We start from the raw sequence: 18,846 nt of genomic DNA, 5'->3' as shown, positions 1-18,846 counted from the left end.
AGCAATTTTTTACAGATAAAATTGGGCAATTGCTATGGAAAATATTACAATCTATGGCACTGTGCCTGAAAAGCCTCCAAGTGTGATACTTTATAAAGAAGGTCTATCCTGTCCAGTAGGTAACTTGAAAGTGTCTAGCAGAGAAGTGCCCAAGAACTCAAAGAATCAGAGAGGGATCCATTCAGACTTGGGGAGAAAAATGCTCACAAAGTTTCACTGCACTTCTAAACTGAGTCTCAGTGGTGCATTAAGGAACTGGATTTAGAGACAGAAAACAAAATAAACTGGCACTTCTCTGCCTCAAGAAGCATAGCTTGGGGGTGAAAAGTCAGCTACTCAGAAGGCAGCAAAAACAAAACCCAGAAAACCACCCAAATGCTCACTGCCAGTAGGACAGGTGATTATGTGTGGATAGTGCCACCTTGAACACCGAAATGGAGAATGGGAACACAGGAACTGTTGCTCCTCGTGTCCCAAGAGTGCAGGGCACCCGGCTCCCAGCGAACTCAGCCAAAATCATTCGCAGTTTCAGGATCCAGACAAAGGTGGGAAACTGACAAAACCCAGCGGATGGCTGACCCACAATTCAGAAGACTGTTGGCTTCTAGAGGGAAGTGGGGATAAGCCAGGGAGAAGTGCATGGGCTGTCCCAGGAACTTGGGAGGCTATTTCCTACGTGGCCACAAGGGAACAACTGTGTCTCGCTCAGTGGGACACCCACGATTCAACCAATAGTGAGTTTACCACTACTTACCTCTCTGTTCTTTAAGACTGTGCACACACAGATATACATGTAATTTACCTTTTTTGTCTGTTTGTTTGTTTGGAGCCTTGCTCTGTTGCCCAGGCTGGAGTGCAGTGGCGCAATCTCAGCTCACTGAGACCTCTGCTGCCTGGGTTCAAGGGATTGTCCTGCCTCAGCCTCTTGAGTAGCTGGGATTACAGGCACCTGTCACCACACCCAGCTAATTTTTGTAGTAGATACGGGGTTTCACCATCTTGGCCAGGCTGGTCTTGAACTCCTGACATCGTGATCCACCTGCCTCGGCCTCCCAAAGTGCTGGGATTACAGGCATGAGCCACCGTGCCCGGCCTATTTCCACCTCTGTAAATAACTTCTTAAGAGTTCAATGGCTAAGTCTACTAAGGAAGCTGAGCCTGCTCTGTGCAGAAGTCTCAAAAGAAAGGAACGTCGGGTGCGGTGGTTCATGCCTCTAATCTGAGCACTCTGGGAGGCTGAGGCAGGAGGCTCGCTTGAGTCCAGGTGTTCAAGACCAGACTGGGCAACAGGGCGAGACCCTGTCTCATTGAAAAAAAAAAAAAGAGAGAGAGAAAAGAAAGAGGAAAAAAAAAAAGAGGAAAGAGACCTTCCTGGTACAGGGAGGAGCTAAATCCCAATCCACAGAGAAGCCAAGATGCTAAAGCTGAGGTGCACTCACAGAGCACCCCCCTTTCACCACCTGAGAGGTCACCTGGTCTACAGCCATCAAACGCAGCAGGGCCACACACTTGGGCAGCTATAACAATGCACAAATGAGGGCTTTGGCGGGCTCAGTTCCCACAAGAGATAACCCAGAAAATATCACCCTGTCCTAATCATACAAAGCAAAAGAACCTGGGGCCTCCACACCTGAGGTGGCAGGCAACTCAACAGAAGTTGTCCAGGAGGGAGAAATCCCAGGAAACCTCCCAAGGTCTACAGGGGAAAGAAGGGCAGAATCAGAGCCACTCTAAGTGAAAATATCAGCATCTAGAACACAATCACCCCTCTGCAACCCCTCCAGCCAACCCTCGCCTAGTCCCTGTACTCTCCAATTCAGAGTCCAATAACCCTGAGTTATCTTTCTCAAACACCCATCTCATCAAGCCACTCCCCTGCTTAAAGCTTTCAATGGGCCAGGCGTGGTATCTCACGCCTGTAATCCCAGCACTTGGGGAAGCTGAGGCGGGCAGATCACCTGAGGTCTGGAGTTCGAGCCCAGCCTGACCAACATGGAGAAACCCCATCTCTACTAAAAATACAAAATTAGCTGAGCATGGTGGCGCACGCCCATAATCCCAGCTACTCTGGAGGCTGAGGCAGGAGAATCACTTGAACCCGGGAAGTGGAAGTTGCAGTGAGCTGAGATCGCGTCATTGCACTCTAGCTTGGGCAATGAGAGCAAAACTATCTCAAAAAAAAAAAAAAACAAAGCTTTCAATAAATTTCTGATGCCTGGGATAAAGTCCATGCTCAGGCCTGGCAAGCAAAGCACTTCCCATAGGGGTATCAAGCCCACCTCACCCCTTCCACAGACACACCTGAGAGCTCCTGCGGGCTGTGCCCTATTCCAGGAGGAGCCTGCCCCCACACGACTCCCTCCTCAGTGAAGCCAGAACTGCCTGTTGTCTTCCAGCTCCCAACGTCAGCACCAGCTGCCAAGCCGCTTCCCTCCTGTCTACCCCCGACCACCCCACAGACCAGTACCCAAAGTTAGACCCTTTGTCCCAAGCAGCCACAGCACCGGGCATGTAGCAGGCACTTATAAACATTTATTAGGTGAGCAAATGCTGGTCAGAGCCAAGGCTGAGAAGAGATAGAGTGAAACAATATGTGAAAGATACAGAGGCACGTGGTGAAGAGGGAAATGCCTAGCACCCTCCTTGCCACTGGTTCTAAAATTGTGTTGTTTACATTCTTAAATTAGTCAGAACTCCTAAAGAGCATCTGCTTATGTGGCTTCTATGTTACTGCTTTGTGGAGTTTTTTCTGAGACAGGGTCCTGCTCTGTTACCCGGGCTGAAGCGCAGTGGTACAATCATAGCTCACTGCAACCTCGAGCTCCTGCCTCAAGCCATTCTGCAGCCTCAGCCTCCCAAAGTGCTGGGATTACAGGTGTGAGTCACTGCATCCGGGCTGTTGCAGTATTTGATGTTACCATGTATTACAGTAGTGACCCCTTATTCAGTTTCACTTTCCTCAGCTTGTTATCCTTGGTCAACTGCGGGTAGAAAATAGGTGAGTATTAAATATGTTAAAGGAAAGAGCATATCCGGCCAGGCACGGTGGCTCACACCTGTTACCCCCCAGCACTTTGGGAGGCCGAGGCGGGCGGATCACCTGAGGTCGGGAGTTCAAGACCAGCCTGACCAACTAAAAATACAAAATTGGCCAGGCGTGGTGGCACATACCTATAATCCCAGCTACTAGGGAGGCTGAGGCAAGAGAATCGCTTGAACCTGGGAAGCAGAGGTTGCAGTGAGCCGAGATCGTGCCATTGCACTCCAGCCTGGGCAACAACAGTGAAACTCCGTCTCAAAAAAAAAAAAAGGGAAAGAGCATATCCACATAACTTTTATAACATATTGTTATAACTGTCCTATTTTATCATTTCCTCACTATGCTTAATTCATGAATTAAATTTTAGTACAGACACGTATGTATAGAAAAAACATCACATATAGGGTTCAGCACTACCTATGGTTCCAGGCCTCCGATGGAGGTTTTGGAACATACCCCCACAGGTAAAGAGAGACTACTTTACACATCACTGTTCTACTTACTGTATTAGAAAAGCAAATTTTTTTTAAAAAGGCTGAGCACAGTGGCTCACGCTTGTAATCCCAGTACTTTGGGAGGCCAAGGTGGGTGGATACCTGAGGTCAGGAGTTCAAGACCAGCCTGGCCAACATGGTGAAACCCCATCTCTACTAAAAATACAAAAAATTAGCCAGGCATGGTGACGGGTGCCTGTAATCTCAGCAACTTGGGAGGCTGAAGCAGGAGAAAGGCTTTACCCCAGGGGAGGGTCGGGGGATGGAGGCTGCAGTGAGCCGAGATCGTGCCATTGCACTCCAGCCTGGGCAACAACAGCGAAACTGTCTTTAAAAAAAAAAAAAAAAAAAGGGCCGGACACAGTGGCTCACGCCTGTAATCCTAGCACTTTGGGAGGCCAAGGTGGGTGGATCACCGAGATCAGCCTGGCCAACAAGGTGAAATACAAAAATTAGCCAAATGTGTTGGTGCGCACCTCTAATCCCAGCTATTGGTGAGGCTGAGGCAGCAGAATCACTTGATCCTAGGGAAGCGGAGATTGCAGTGAGCTGAGATCATGCCATTGCACTCCAGCCTGGGCAACAAGAGCAAAACTTCCTCTCAAAACAAAAAAAAAAAAAAAAAAAAAAATAGACCGAGCACTGTGGCTCACGCTTGTAATTCCAGCACTTTGGGAGGCTGAGGCGGGCGGATCACGAGGTCAGGAGATCAAGACCATCCTGGCTAACACAGATGTCTCTACTAAAAATACAAAAAATTAGCCAGGTGTGGTGGCGGGCCTGTAGTCCCCGCCCTTGTAGTCCTGTAGTCCTAACTCAGGAGGCTGAGGCAGGAGAACGGCGTGAACCTGGGAGGCGGAGCTTGCAGTGAACCGAGATCATGCCACTGCACTCCAGCCTGGGCGAGAGAGAGAGACAGACTCCATCTCAAAAAATATATAAATAAATAAATTAAAATTTTAAAAAATACAAAAATTAGCTGGGCGTGGTAACAGGTGCCTGTAATCCCAGCTACTCAGGAGGCTGAGGCAGGAGAATCCCTTGAACCCAGGAGGCAGAGGTTGCAGTGAGGTGAGATCGCACCACTGCACTCCAGCCTAGGTGATAGAGTGAGACTATCTCAACAACAACAACAAAAAAAAAAAAAAAAAAAAAAAAAGGGCCGCATGGTGGTTCACACTTGCAATCTCAGCACTCTGGGAGGCCAAGGCGGGCAGATCACGAGGTCAAGAATCCACACCGGCCGGGCATGGTGGCTCAAGCCTGTAATCCCAGCACTTTGGAAGGCCGAGACGGGTGGATCACGAGGTCAGGAGATCGAGACCATCCTGGCTAACACCGTCAAACCCGGTCTCTACTAAAAAAAAAAATACAAAAAACTAGCTGGGCGAGGTGGCGGGCGCCTGTAGTCCCAGCTACTCGGGAGGCTGAGGCAGGAGAATGGCATGAATCTGGGAGGCGGAGCTTGCAGTGAGCTGAGATCCGGCCACTGCACTCCAGCCTGGGCGACAGAGCCAGACTCCATCTCAAAAAAAAAAAAAAAAAAGAATCCACCTGGCCAACAGGTGAAACCCCATCTCTACTAAAAAAATATATATATACGGCCGGGCGCGGTGGCTCAAGCCTGTAATCCCAGCACTTTGGGAGGCCGAGGCGGGCAGATCACAAGGTCAGGAGATCGAGACCACAGTGAAACCCCGTCTCTACTAAAAATACAAAAAATTAGCCGGGCGCGGTGGCGGGCGCCTGTAGTCCCAGCTACTCAGGAGGCTGAGGCAGGAGAATGGCGGGAACCCGGGAGGCGGAGCTTGCAGTGAGCCGAGATCGCGCCATTGCACTCCAGCCTGGGCAACAGCGTGAGACTCCGTCTCAAAAAAAAAAAAAAAAAATATATATATATATATATATATATACACACATATACAAAAACTAGCTGGGTGTGGTGGCGCACACCTGTAGCTACTCGGGAGGCTGAGGCAGGGGAATCACTTGAACCCAGGTGATTCAAGTGATTGGAGGTGGGGATTGCAGTGAGCAGAGATAATGCCACTGCACTATAGCTTGGCGACACAGCAAGACTCCATCTCAAAAAAACAAAAAAAAAAAGGAGAGCGTTGCTTCACACTTTTATAAATCTCTTTAATGTCTGGTCTAACAGAAGTAGCTGGATTCTATCTCCTGCATTCAGTCTGTTAGGATATGTGGTTTTGATTAAAGTCTTTAAAGAAATTTGGCCGGGCGCAGTGGCTCAAGCCTGTAATCCCAGCACTTTGGGAGGCCGAGACGGGCGGATCACGAGGTCAGGAGATCGAGACCATCCTGGCTAACGCAGTGAAACCCCGTCTCTACTAAAAACTACAAAAAATAGCCGGGCGAGGTGGCGGGCGCCTGTAGTCCCAGCTACTCGGGAGGCTGAGGCAGGAGAATGGCGTGAACCCGGGAGGCGGAGCTTGCAGTGAGCTGAGATCCGGCCATTGCACTCCAGCCCGGGCGACAGCGCGAGACTCCCTCTCAAAAAAAAAAAAAAAAAAAAAGAAATTTGGCCTTACACAGAAAAAAGGAAGGAGTATTTTAATAACTTTTTCAGAAAACCATGTGTCTATTCTTCATTGATATTACACTAAAGCTTGACAAACGAGTTTCTTAAAAGTTGCTATTGGCCAGGCGCAGTGGCTCCCACCTGTAATCCCACACTTTTGGGGGCCGAGGCAGGCGGATCACCTGAGGTCAGGAGTTTGAGACCAGCCTGGCTAATGTGGTGAAACCATGTCTCTACTAAAAATACAACAATTAGCCAGGTGTGGTGGCAGATGCCTGTAATCCCAGCTACTCGGGAGGCTGAGGCAGAACTGCGCCACTGTACTCCAGCCTGGGCAACAGAGCGAGACTCCGTTTCAAGGAAAAAACAAAAGTTGCTATGTAGGCCAGGTGCGGTGGCTCACGTCTGTAATCCCAGCACTTTGGGAGGCCAAGGCAGGCGATTACAAGGTCAGGAGCTCGAGACCAGCCTGCCCAATATGGAGAAGCCCAGTCTCTACTAAAAATACAAAAATTAGCCAGGCATGGTGGCACGAACCTATAATCTCAGCTACTTCGGAGGGTGAGGCAGTAGAATTGCTTGAACCCAGGAAGCAGAGGTTGTAGTGAGCCAACATTGTGCCACTGCACTCCAGCCTGGGCAAGAGAGACTCCATCTCAAAAAAAACAAAGTTGCTATGTAGGCTGGACACAGTGGCTCAACACCTGTAATCCCAACACTTTAGGAGGTCATGGTAGGAGGATTGGCTGAGCCTAGGAGTTCAAGATCAGGGAGACCCCACCTCTAAAAAAAAAAAAAATTAGCTGGGTGTGGGCATGACTGTGGTCCTAACTACTCGGGAGGCTTATGCAGGAGGATCATTTGAGCCCAGAAGGTGAGGCTGCACTAAGCCGTGATTACATCATCACTGCACTCCAGCCTAGGCAACCTAACACCAAAAAAACCAGAAAAAACAAAAAAAAATTTTTAAAGCCTCATGCCGGGCATGGTGGCTAATGCCTGTAATCCCAGCACTTTGGGAGGCCAGGGAAGGCGGATCACCTGAGATCAGAAGTTCAAGACCAGTCTGGCCAAGAAGGCGAAACCCAGACTCTATTAAAAATAGAAAAAATTAACCAGGCATGGTGGTGGGTGCCTGTAATCCCGGCTACTCGGGAGGCTGAGGCACGAGCATGACTTGAACGCGGGAGGTGGAGGTTGCAGCGAACTGAGATCATACCACTGCACTCCAGCCTAGGCAACAGCGAGACTCCATCTCAAAAAATGCCTCATGTATCCTTCCTATTTCATCACATAGAAAAGTAAAAAGATGTGTAATTAAAGGTCTAGATTTAATACTCAGTCATCTGTACTGCCTCCCCTGGACATGTGTAGAACTGGTGGGTCTCAGCCCCCAGTGCTGGCTGACAGTGGGGAACACAACTCTGGCAGTGCAAGTGTCCACCCAGGGCAGGGGCCAGGGACTTTTTTTTTTTTTTTTGAGATGGGAGTCTCGCTCTGTCACCCAGGCTGGAGTGCAGTGGCAAAATCTTGGCTCACTGCAATCTCTGCCTCCCAGGTTCAAGTCATTCTCCTGCCTCAGCCTCCTGTGTAGCTGGGACTACAGGCATGTGCCACCACACATGGCTAATTTTTGTTTTTAGGAGAGGAAGGGTTTCACCATATTGGCCAGGCAGGTCTGGAACTCCCGTCCTCAGATGATCCACCTGCCTTGGCCTTCCAAAGTGCTGGGACTACAGGCGTGAGCACCCCATCCGACCTCGTAACTTTTAAATATACTGAAAAAGGTATTGGGGATCCCCAGGGTCTGCAAACAACTTTGAGTCTAACAACTCATTTATAGGCAAGGAGAATGAGGCCTGGAGAGGTTAAGAGACTGGCCCACAGAGGAAGCAGGAGTCATCTTTCCACAAAACTGAAGTTCCCCAAAAGCTGAAATCTTGGACAAGGGGCCTACTGCCAAACCTGAGAGTAACAAATTTCAGCAAATAAAAGGAAGTGACATTTCCAATGGCATCCTCAAATACTCCAAGAGGCAGTGCTGGCAGAATCCATCAATAGGCCTCCAGAGGCCTGCTACTAAGCCAGCAACGCTGCTGAGCGCGGCACTGCCCCTGCAAGCAGAGGGGGTCGGTGGGGGAGGGGTGCTACCAGGAAGCAAGATGTGCATGCTGCCTGCTGGGGGCATGAAGTCAAAGTCCCCTCCTGCCCAAAGCAGCTAAGCCAGCCCTGCTGCCTTATCAGCATCAACACATGCCTGGAATGTGAGACTTTGGCAACAACCCTCTCCCTTCCGCCAGCACGGGGCTGACGCCTGGTCCCTGGGATCTGGTTCACAGTCAGAGGACAACCACCTTGAAGCACCAGAACCCGCACCCCCAGTCCATCTACCAGAAGACAACCTACCAAGAGTCGCCCAGAGGAGCTACCCTGCCTGCGTCCCCACACCACCAAGGGCACCTCGTTTGTCCACACTCAAAGAATCTCAAGAGCTCAGCTCTGGTCCCTGCAACGTCCAGACCATCCCCCACATGGCTCTCCTGGAGGTGTTCGGCAAAGGCACAGGATGCCGTGGGGCAGAAGATTCCCACATACCAGACAGTAAGGAGCTGCGTGTGACTGGAAAGATGAGGACGACCCAGAGAATGCTCTCTGGCCCCTGGTCCTTGGGGAGGAGCAGGGGACCTGCAGGGGACCACCTTCCCACTCTGGGAGCCAGACTCCCTGGCTTTGTCAAGAGCAGCCATCCCACTACCCCATTCAAAATGAAAATCTCAGCTGCCCTCCAGCCCAAGCACTGCGCAGAGTAAGGAGTCCTCACTCACAAATGTGTCCGAGGCTTTCACACACTTCACCTGGAGCTCCTCCACTCACTCTCTAGACATATGACTCTCTTTAACTTCTCTGAGCCACTTGTACAACGAGGACTGACAAAATGATGAGGACCACACTGGTGTGTTCTGATAACTGAATCGGGTGTAAAATGCCCACTGCCAGGCTGAGCCCAGGAACGAGCCCAGGATGAGTGCTTACCTCTTCACCACTACCTTCCTGGCCTTGTGTCAGAACTCCGTGGGGACCATCCTCCTCCCATCTTCCAAGCCAAGTTTCCTGGTACCAGCCAGACAGAAACTATAACAGTAGCTGCTTCCACAAAGGGGAAGGGCCATGGGGTTCCGGAGAGGGCTGCAGTGAAGGGGCACAAGACCTAGGGCAGGAATCCATCCCCAGATCACTCACTCAGAACAGGACTACCTAGGCCCAGCTACCAAGATGTGCACCACCCCTTCCTTCTCAGCTCCTTTTCCTATCTCCTCTACTGCCCCTGGCCAGGTTGCTGTCCCTTCTCTAAAGGGCAAGACTTCCTACCCAGGATGCTGATCAGAACCACACCCAGGGGCCTTACCTGTCCCCTCACATGATAGGCTGCTCCTAGCTGGCAGGAGCTGTCTTATAGCCTCTCTCCCTCAAATACAAACAAAACCCCAGAACAATCCATTGTTCTGTTCCAACAAAGGGGGCCAGGCCCAGCCAGGCCCTACCTAAAGCTCTGCCTCCTGTCCTGTCCCCTCCACCTTCAGTCCCATCCCACTCTTCCCTCACTGCCCCTATTAGTGGCCTCATATACCTTCCTCATATAACACAGCCCAGGAAACCAACCTCAGGGACAAATCTCTTCTCTTCCAGGGAGAACGAGGCAGAGGTCCCAGGAGTCCCAGGGGCTCCCATTATTGGCCACATCTGCTCAACCCAAACTGCACTATGTGAGGCCCCACCAAACTACATACAGGCCAACAAGAGCCCAAGAATGCAGCCAGGAAAGCAGGCCAGGCAGACTCCAAAAGCCCATGCTACAGGGTTAGTAGGACCCACCTCCAGAGGACCTCCCAGGAGAAGCCCCCATTGCACAAGGTCTAGGTTCTTCCTGCTGTTCACCCTTTGTGCCCAGTAACTACCCAAGAATCGGCATGACTGATTCTACCAATTCATTCACTGGATAACTGCTGACCCCGCCAGGTCCTCAGAGTAAAGCAGTTAGTGAGCACCGCAGGTAAAAGCGCCGGCTGCTCGGGCTACTCATCCTTCCGCCTGTGGATTCTATTATCAACAAAGATGCATCACCTGCTAGAGAAGCAGTTCTCAAACTCTGCTGCACACCAGGTTCACTTCAAAAGCTTCAGGAAAAGCTAGTGCCTTGGGCCCACCCCAGAGACAGGTATAGCCCAAGGTGAGAACCAGGGCACCAGCAGGCAGGCCTCTGCCAGGCAGCATGAGCAACAGCAAGTGCTGGGTGAATGTGCAGCCTGCACTCATCACCCAGAAAAGCCCCACTGTGTCCACACAAGGACAAGTCACCAAAGTCCCAGGCCCCACACTCCCTTCTCCCTTACTTTGTGAATGAGAGGTCACCAACAGCTTACCATCTCCCGAGTGCTGCGGCCTCACCTCCCGCACTGCAGCAGGGGTGAGGGCTGCAAAGGCCATGCAACAGATCCTCCCCCTCAAAGGGGCTCAGGCCTCAGTGTGGTAATGGGAGCGGCCCCTTCCCACACTTGCCAGAGAGAACCCACCCACCCAGAGGAATGAAGCCGAAGCCCAAGCCGCAGGGCAACAGCCCAGGACGGCAGGGGACAAGTCTGTACAGCAGCCACACCCCTGCCAGAGCCAGGAGCTCTTCCATTTCCACAGCAGGCCAGCTCTCATCTGGAAGCACCCACCTAACCAAACCCAATCCCTGCCTTCTTTTAGTCACACTGGGAACTGCCACGGGAAGGCTGGGGACTCCACACACTCCCTCCTCACCACACCCCGTGTATGATCACCCCTAAACAGAGAACATGCACCTAAGATCCTACGATGCGCCGCCCACCTCACAAAAAACAGCTGCCTCTAGGTTAGAGGGACCTGGCTGACCCATCCCTGTTCCCTCTCACCATCAGAAGAACCCCCAAGTCCCCCTGTTCTAACACCGAGGCTGCACTCCCACTCTCCACCCACTAACATTACCACAAAAAGAAGAAAAGGAAAGGAAAGGAAAGGAAAGGAAAGGAAAGGAAAGGAAAGGAAAGGAAAGGAAAGGAAAGGAAAGGAAAAGAAAAAGGAAAATAGAATAGTCAGAAGGAGGGCCTCCCCAAAGCCTGGCCACCTTCCCGAGGGTCCCAAGCAGTTTCTTACGGTCCCTCTCCCCACTCAGTGCTGCCACACCCCTCTCAGGCAGTCTGGCCCTTCCCTCCTGAACTGTGGCGGGCTGCAACCAGCTCCCAGCCTTCCCTCCCTTATCAAGCTCACTGGGGGCCCACACACAGCTCCTACCCCCACCAGCTTTTCTTGCTTTGCCACTCCCAGCTAAAACTGGGCTCAAGGCAAGCAAGCCTGCAGTCCCTCAGTCCCTCGGGGCCCAGTCCCTCCTCAGAGCCCTCCCCCAGCCCAGGTCCCTAACCCTTAGGGCAAGGCCCCTCCCAGCAGGAAGGGAACCCTGGCGGTGCCAGGCAGAGTCAAACTGGAAGGGCTGGTTCAGAAGCCCCTAAATGGGAGCCAGGACCTCTCTTAGGGAGGGGGCTTTCAGCCCCACTCCTCCCTAGTGGGATCTCAAATCTCTCCAGACACCACACTATATGGGCCTCCACAGGCGGTGGAATCAACGGCACTTACCCTCCAGCCCCCAAGCAAGCTACTGAACTTCCAAAAGCAGCTCCTTCACTCCTCTAGAGGAGACCAGACCGCGTGCTGAACTGCAAGCGCCTCTATCACCCCACCCAGGCAAGTCTGTGAGCGCCAGAAAGCAGGGGCCAACACGATTTGGTCTAAACCAAGGGGTCCAGGCACTGAGTTTGTGCTCAGAAAATGTGGCGGAATGAATAAAAAGCTCGAAAAAGAGCCGCATACATGCCTGGCTGGCAGTGGGGTCTCCCAAGCGGGCTTCCCAACTCACACAGTATCTGTGAGTCCACGTCCTCAGTGCTCTCCAGCTGTCTCCCCTGCCACCCTCTACCCTACCACTGCCTTTTAAAACCCAGCAGCAGTCACTTCCTGGTTAAAACCCCTCCCCTCCAGGCCAACCCAACCCACATGGCATCCAGGGCTCTCAGCCAGCCCACAGCGGGCTCCTCCCACACCACCGCTATGCCCTCTGCGCTCCGCTAGATGCCAGCCCTTATCACCCCATCTTATAATCATTTGTTGAGTGTCTAACTTCCCTAGGCTGAGCTCCAGAAAACAGTGATACATGAATGTAAACTCAAGTTCTGTTCCCATTGTAGAAATGAGGCAGGAGAGTCAATCACTGCCCAAGGTCACAACGGAAGTAAATGGCAGAGCCAGCAATGCACTACAGACTTTGCGACCAAGTCCAGTTCCCCTCTCACTGCCCCACAGGAGTCCCTCCTCGGCCAGGCTCAGAGGAGACAAGAGGGGAGGAACTTAATTTGTTCTTTCTTCCCGTGGTGAAAGCTGCCTCCCAGGCCAGCAAGAGCAGCCCAGGAAGAAGCACCCCACTCTCCCAGGGATCAGGTACTGGGGGCAGCAGGCAAGACAAGGTATGGGGTGGGGCTGACTGCTCAAGGCCAACAGACCAAGCAATAAGGTTGGAACCACAAGTCCCCTGGGTAAACTGAACTTTATTCCTTCCTCACGGCTCTCTCTCTCCAGAACTGCCCCGCCAGCTCTTCTCCAGGGGCTAGCTGCTGATTAAATGGCACTTCCCCCACCCCTCAGATCTGACCCCACAAACAATAAGGACTCGAGGAAGGCAGCAGGCTATCAGCTCAATAATGCAAAATCCTGTTGCTCCTCGTCCACAACAGCTGACTTCAAGTGGACGGGAGGCTGCGCTTATTAACAAAATGAGAAATCTGATCTACGGAAAGAAAACACTACGTGAGGATTAATCCAGGACTGCAGCTTGTGAAGAAGGCTGGGCTGCTGGCCAAGACCGAGGATCGAGGATGGGATCGTGCCTACCTGTCCCCAGAGCAGGTATCATGCAGCACAACAGGACTCATCAGGACTCATCACCCCTGCCCCACCTGCGCCTTCTCTTCTCCTTCCAGCAACTTCACAATCATTTCGGTTTTGCTTTAATTAAAGGCCTGACTCCCTCGGGCTTCTTCTTCCTCTACACAGAGCCAGCAACCAGAGGGAGATTTTTCTTTTCAGGAATCGGTCGTAAAACCTCAGTGACTAATCTACAAGTTCCAACAACTGGCAGAAAAACACCGCAGGGAGAGGTTGCTGGGCACACAGCAGCACTCAGAGCCAACTGGCCAGAAAAGCTGGGCTACAGGCACTCTACAACCTCCCTCCCCCAACCCGACACTGGCCTGCCGACCCACCTGAGAGCTCTGACCTCCGAAGGGAGGCAGCTGGGGAGCCTCTTCCCAGCCTTCCAAGTCTATTGCTTGTCCTGTGGGACCTAGAGATCTTCACAATCTCAATGGCACAAGACGGAACGTTCACTTCCAGGCAACAATTCTGGGCCACAGGACTCAGTTCAGCCCCCAAGCATCAGACTCCCAGCCCTGTTCTTGGTGTTCAGAACTCACTAAACCAGCAGTCTCGCCACACAGTTTTGTCTCCAGAGGCCAGCTCATCTGTTTTTCAGACTACTACAGCAACCCTGCTCCACCAAGCATGCACACTCTCCTTGCCACAGGGCTCCAGACCAACCACATGGCCTGTGCTCCTGAAAATGTCTGCTTGAAGGCCCAGGGAGTCCAGACACTGGCAGATGAGAATGGAGGGAAAGAAGCAAAGCCAGAAACCAGGAAGCAATAAATGCTAGACCCAGAAAGGCCTTAGGTTTGAGTGACCCAGCTCCATCCCTCCATCCTGGATCCTTAGAGGACAGCCTTGAGTTCACCCTAGGAGCTCCCAAGGCCCCTCCACTACCTGCCAGCTCTCCGACAGCACAAGAGACACAGCAATCCCCACATCAGTCAACAACCCACCGCCACAGGATTCCTATGGGCAAGGCTCTGCCCCTCCCCCCAGCACATATGTCAGAGGGGTGGCTTCCCTGGGTTACACCCCTCCTGCTGCTGGGGGAGTGGGGGGTCGGGAACATAGCTTTCCAGATGTGCTTGGCAACTCCTACTAGAAAAGACTAGGGGTGCAGGGGATAGAAGACATGGATAAATAACTTTAACACCGCTCCAACCCATCCGGCTCAGCATTGGGCTCCCTTACACAGGCAGTCCCAGGCAGTTCTGGGTGGGGCCGTTGGGAGCATTATCTGGCCTCATTCCCTCCTCTCCGCAAGTCACTGCCCCCCAGGGAGAGGCATTTCCCCCCCACCACGCACACACCCAGGCCTGTGTGAATATGAACCATCTTGGAAGATAAACAGAGAGTGACAAGCTGGGGCCCCTCAGCCCCCTCCCTCAGCCAGCCGGTCCCTTCCCCCTGCCAGCCGACCCCCTCCCCCAAGCCCATCTCTCTTCCTGCCAAGCGGCTGCCTACAGGAGAGATCTGGGGGCAGGGCAGCGAGCCCACCAGGCGCAGAGCCTGGCCCTCTGGGAGCGGCCCCTCCAGGCCCGCCCCTGCCCCTGCCCCTGCCGTGGCCAGTCTTCCCGCGGGGAGGAGGCAAGAAGAGAGGAGACCGCAGACAGTGCAAGACCGCAGTTCTGGAAATCGCAAAATCCTCCAGCGAGGGGGCGGCCGCGGGCGCAGGGCCGTTTGCATAATGGGAGCCCTCCCGCCTGTCAGGCAGCGCAGCTCGCCCGACGCTGTTCGGATTAGATTGCTAATGAAAAGGCACAAAGAGCCGGCGCCCGCTCGCCCGCCGACCCCCGCTCCGCAGACCCGCGCCTCCTGGGCCTGGCGCGGCCCCGTGGGCTTTGTGCCCCGGGTGCCCCACCGCCCGCGCCCCTCTGGGCATCTGGCCCACAAAGCCCGGGCCTGCCAGGGGTCCCGCGTGCGCCCCCGCCCAGGCCCGCCAGACGCGAGCGCGTCCCCCACGCGCGCAGTCCCACGTCGCCCGGGCGCGCGCGCCCACGCCCCTCTCTCCGGGGACGCGCCCGGCCCGCGGCCCCCGCCCGCGCCCCGCGCCCCCCGCCCCCCAAGGCCGCCCCTCACCTCGTGTGCGTCGGCGGCGGCGCTCCGCCCGCCGGCCGGCCGGCCCTACCAGCGGCCCTTGTCCTCAGCGCCCGGCTCGCGCCGCACGCGTCCGCCCCGTCCGTCTGCCGCCGGCTCGGCTCGGCTCCCCGCCCAGCGCGCCCCGAGCGCCGCTCACAGCCGCCCGCCCAGCGCCATCTTGGAAGCTTGTGACGTCGGCGCCGCCCGCTCACCCCTGACCCACATCTGAATGGGCGAGCAGCGGGGCGGGGCCAGGGGGCGCTAGGGGGCGGGGCCTGCGAACCGGGGCGGGGCCTCCGGGGGCGGGGCCGGCGCCGGCGCCGGCAAGCGGTCCGAGTACTAGGCGGGGCGGGCTGCGGGGGTCCGGCGCCGTGGGGGAGGGGAGCGCGAGAGGAGCCGGGGACCCAGACCCCGGACATCTAACTGGATCCCGACCTCAAGCGCCAGGACAGGACCGCGACCTCACCCCCGAAGTACCCGGACCGCATACCCGCCCCCGGGACAGGGACGCTGGCCCCCCCCTCCACAGGCTGACGCCCACCCCCTCAAACTCAGATGGACTTACTCCCTTTTAGCCCTACCCTGACCCCTAGGAGCCCCGAATTAGGGACCTCTGTCGGCCTACGCGTCTCCTCCCCGACTCCCTTGCGACCCCTACTCGACGCTCCCTGCGGTTGCGCGAGGCTCAAAGGCGTAGCCAGCAGTGACTGCAAGCTCGGGGGTCTGGGCTCCTGGGGAGGCCCGGGCTGGTTGGGTGCAAAAGAGAAGGGGCGCCCCTTCCCTGACCCCAGCGCCCCTCCGGCCCGCGCGCGCGCACCCCCGCGTGCCTTACCTGCTCCGAAGGCGCGGAGGACCCAGCGAGCTGCGCTCAGCCAGCCCCTTCCGGTGGCCGCAGCCCCTCGCAGGCCCCAGGGGTCAAGCGCCTGCCCGAGCCGGCCCACCAGGACCCGGGCTCCCGGCCGCCATGCAGATGGCCTTCCCAGGGGCTGGGCTGGCCTGAGCCGCCACTGCTTCTCTAGGGAGCTACTTAATGGACCTCTCTCTACTTTGAACACCAAACAAAGGAACACACCACTATCGAGGTCGCCCAAGTCCAAGAGGAGCACAGGTCTGCCTTACAGGCAAGTTGTGCTCCAGCTCCAGTCAAGATTAAAAGCCAGTTCCAATAACCCTTTGCCAAGCTGATTATGCAACCTTTCTTTCCTAATCGACGTATAGGTTTAGTGTCATGCTAACAACATTTCTTAGACTTCACAAAATTCTTAGTTCACCTGGAAAACTAAATAGTCGAAAACAGCTATCGTTTTCCCCCCTTGGAAACAAAAGCAGGCATGAAGGTAGACTTGCCCTAACAGATGTCAAAAAGAAATTGTAAAGCTACCGCAAGCATTTCAGTGTGGTACAGAACAAGAAATAGAATAGAAAGCCTAGAAACATCCTAGAAATGGTAAGAACACAATAGATGAAAAAGGAAATATCAAACATCTGTGAAGAAAAAAGAGATATCAAACATCCTTGAAGAAGAAAAGGAATATTCCACAAATAGAGCCCAGCAGAGGACTCACTATTTGAAGGAACGACTGAAAAAAAAATAGTCAACCATTCTGCTAACCCAAGACATATAAATTAAAACTATAAGAAGCTGGGTTTTCTACTAAACAAATTAAAAATCAGTTTCAAATGATAACCTTCAAACACAGGGTCTGGTAGGTAATCACTCTTATCAGTCTTATACTGTTGGAAGCACATAAATCGCCTCAAAATTCCTGGACATGAGTTTGGCGGTGTAAGCCAAAAGTTTTTTTGTTTGTTTGTTTTGTTTTGTTTCTTGACGCTCGGAGTCTCACTCCGTTGCCCAGGCTGGAGTGTAGCCGCAAACTCCTGGGATCAGGTGATCCTCCTGCCTCTCAAAATGCTGGAATTACAGGCTAAGCCAACTCACCTGGCCCCAAAAATATTTTAAAATAATTATACCCTCTCAGACCAGTATTCCAGGATTCTGTTCTGGGGAAATTAACCACATTTACAGACCACGTACTTATTATCTGTCTCTCTACCCATAAGTAAGTTTGTACCTGTAAGTTTGGAACCCGTGCCTAGGAGCACACCTGAGACAACAGGCATTCAACGGTCCCTTGTTTCGTCTGCATTTGAAAACTAATGTGGCCGCCTCATGCCTGTAATTCTAGCATTTTCGGAGGCCAAGGCCAGACTTTGAGACCACCCTGGGCAACATGGTGAAACCCCGTCTCTACTAAAAATACAAAAATTAGCCGGATGTCATGGTGCATGCGCGTAGTCCCAACTACTACATGAGACACGAGAATCACTTGAATCTGGGAGGCTGAGGTTGCAGTGAGCTGAGATCATGCCATGACACTCCAGCCTGGGCAACAGAGGGAGACTCGGTCTCAAAAAACAGTGCAAAAGATAACTAATATACAATAATTTTTTTTTTTTTTTTTGAGACGGAGTCTCGCTCTGTCACCCAGGCTGGAGTGCAGTGGCCGGATTTCAGCTCACTGCAAGCTCCGCCTCCCGGGTTCACGCCATTCTCCTGCCTCAGCCTCCGGAGTAGCTGGGACTACAGGCGCCCGCCACCTTGCCCGGCTAGTTTTTTGTATTTTTTAGTAGAGACGGGGTTTCACCGGGTTAGCCAGGATGGTCTCGATCTCCTGACCTTGTGATCCGCCCGTCTCGGCCTCCCAAAGTGCTGGGATTACAGGCTTGAGCCACCGCGCCCGGCCACAATAATATTTTTTAAGTGTCATGTATAATAATGAAAGAAAGCATAAACAAATTTCTCATAATGGGGTTAAATAATCCACATAATGGAATGTGGATTAGGCCAGGAGTAATGGCTCATGCCTATAATCCCAGCATTTTGGGAGGCTGAGGCGGGCGGATTACCCGAGGCTGGGAGTTCAAGACCAGCCTGACCAATATGGAGAAACCCCATCCCTACTAAAAATACAAAAAGTTAGCTGGGCATGATTGAGCATGCCTGTAATCCCAGCTACTCAGGAGACTGAGGCAGGAGAATCGCTTGAACCCGGGAGGCGGAGGTTGCGGTAAGCCAAGATCGCACCATTGCACTCCAGCCTGGGCAACAAAAGCAAAACTCTGTCGCAAAAAAAAAAAAAAAAGAATTAGCCGGGCATGGTGTCACATGCCTGTAGTCCCAGCCACTCAGCAGGCTAAGGCACAGCACGAGAAGTGCTTGAACACGGGAGGCAGAGGTTGCAGTGAGCCGAGGTGGCGCTGCTGCACTCCAGCCTGGGCGACAGAGTGGGACTCCATTAAAAGTAAATAAATAAGGCCGGGAGCAGTGACTCACGCCTGTAATCCCAGCACTTTGGGAGGCCCAGGTGGGTGGATCACGAGGTCAGGAGTTCAACACCAGCCTGGCCAAGATGGTGAAACCCCATTTCTACTAAAAAAACAAAATTTAGCCAGGCATGGTGACGGGCACCTGTAATCCCAGCTACTCGGGAGGCTGAGGCAGACGATTGCTTGAACCCAGGAGGTGGAGGTTGCAGTGAGCCCAGATCACACCACTACACTCCAACGTGGGCGACAAAGACTCAGTTTCAGAAATTAATTAATTAATTTATTAAATTTAATAAATAGGACAGGCACGATGGCTCACTCCTGTAATTCTAGCACTTTGGGAGGCTGAGGCGGGTGGATCACCCAAGGTC

General features: G+C 53.3%; 1 protein-coding gene and 1 long non-coding RNA gene across 3 annotated transcripts in view; one reads left to right on the top strand and one right to left on the bottom strand.

Annotated features, from left to right (window-relative positions):
- HIC2 (HIC ZBTB transcriptional repressor 2) overlaps positions 1-15,335 on the bottom strand; it is a 36,140-nt gene extending 20,805 nt beyond the window's left edge. For both annotated transcript variants that reach the window (XM_028827944.2, XM_077950717.1), the window contains exon 1: positions 15,146-15,335. The gene's annotated coding sequence lies outside the window, so the exon portion shown is untranslated. The remainder of the gene's footprint in view (positions 1-15,145) is intronic.
- Positions 562-9,848, top strand: LOC144331945 (uncharacterized). The gene is made up of 3 exons (XR_013399565.1): positions 562-853; positions 6,038-7,074; positions 7,813-9,848. It is a non-coding gene; the product is annotated as an uncharacterized LOC144331945 (long non-coding RNA).
- Positions 15,336-18,846: the final 3,511 nt, after the last annotated feature.

This window comes from Macaca mulatta, chromosome 10, assembly GCF_049350105.2.
Source record: "Macaca mulatta isolate MMU2019108-1 chromosome 10, T2T-MMU8v2.0, whole genome shotgun sequence".
NCBI classification, from domain to species: domain Eukaryota; kingdom Metazoa; phylum Chordata; class Mammalia; order Primates; family Cercopithecidae; genus Macaca; species Macaca mulatta.
This window is presented reverse-complemented; position numbering and strand designations above follow the sequence as displayed.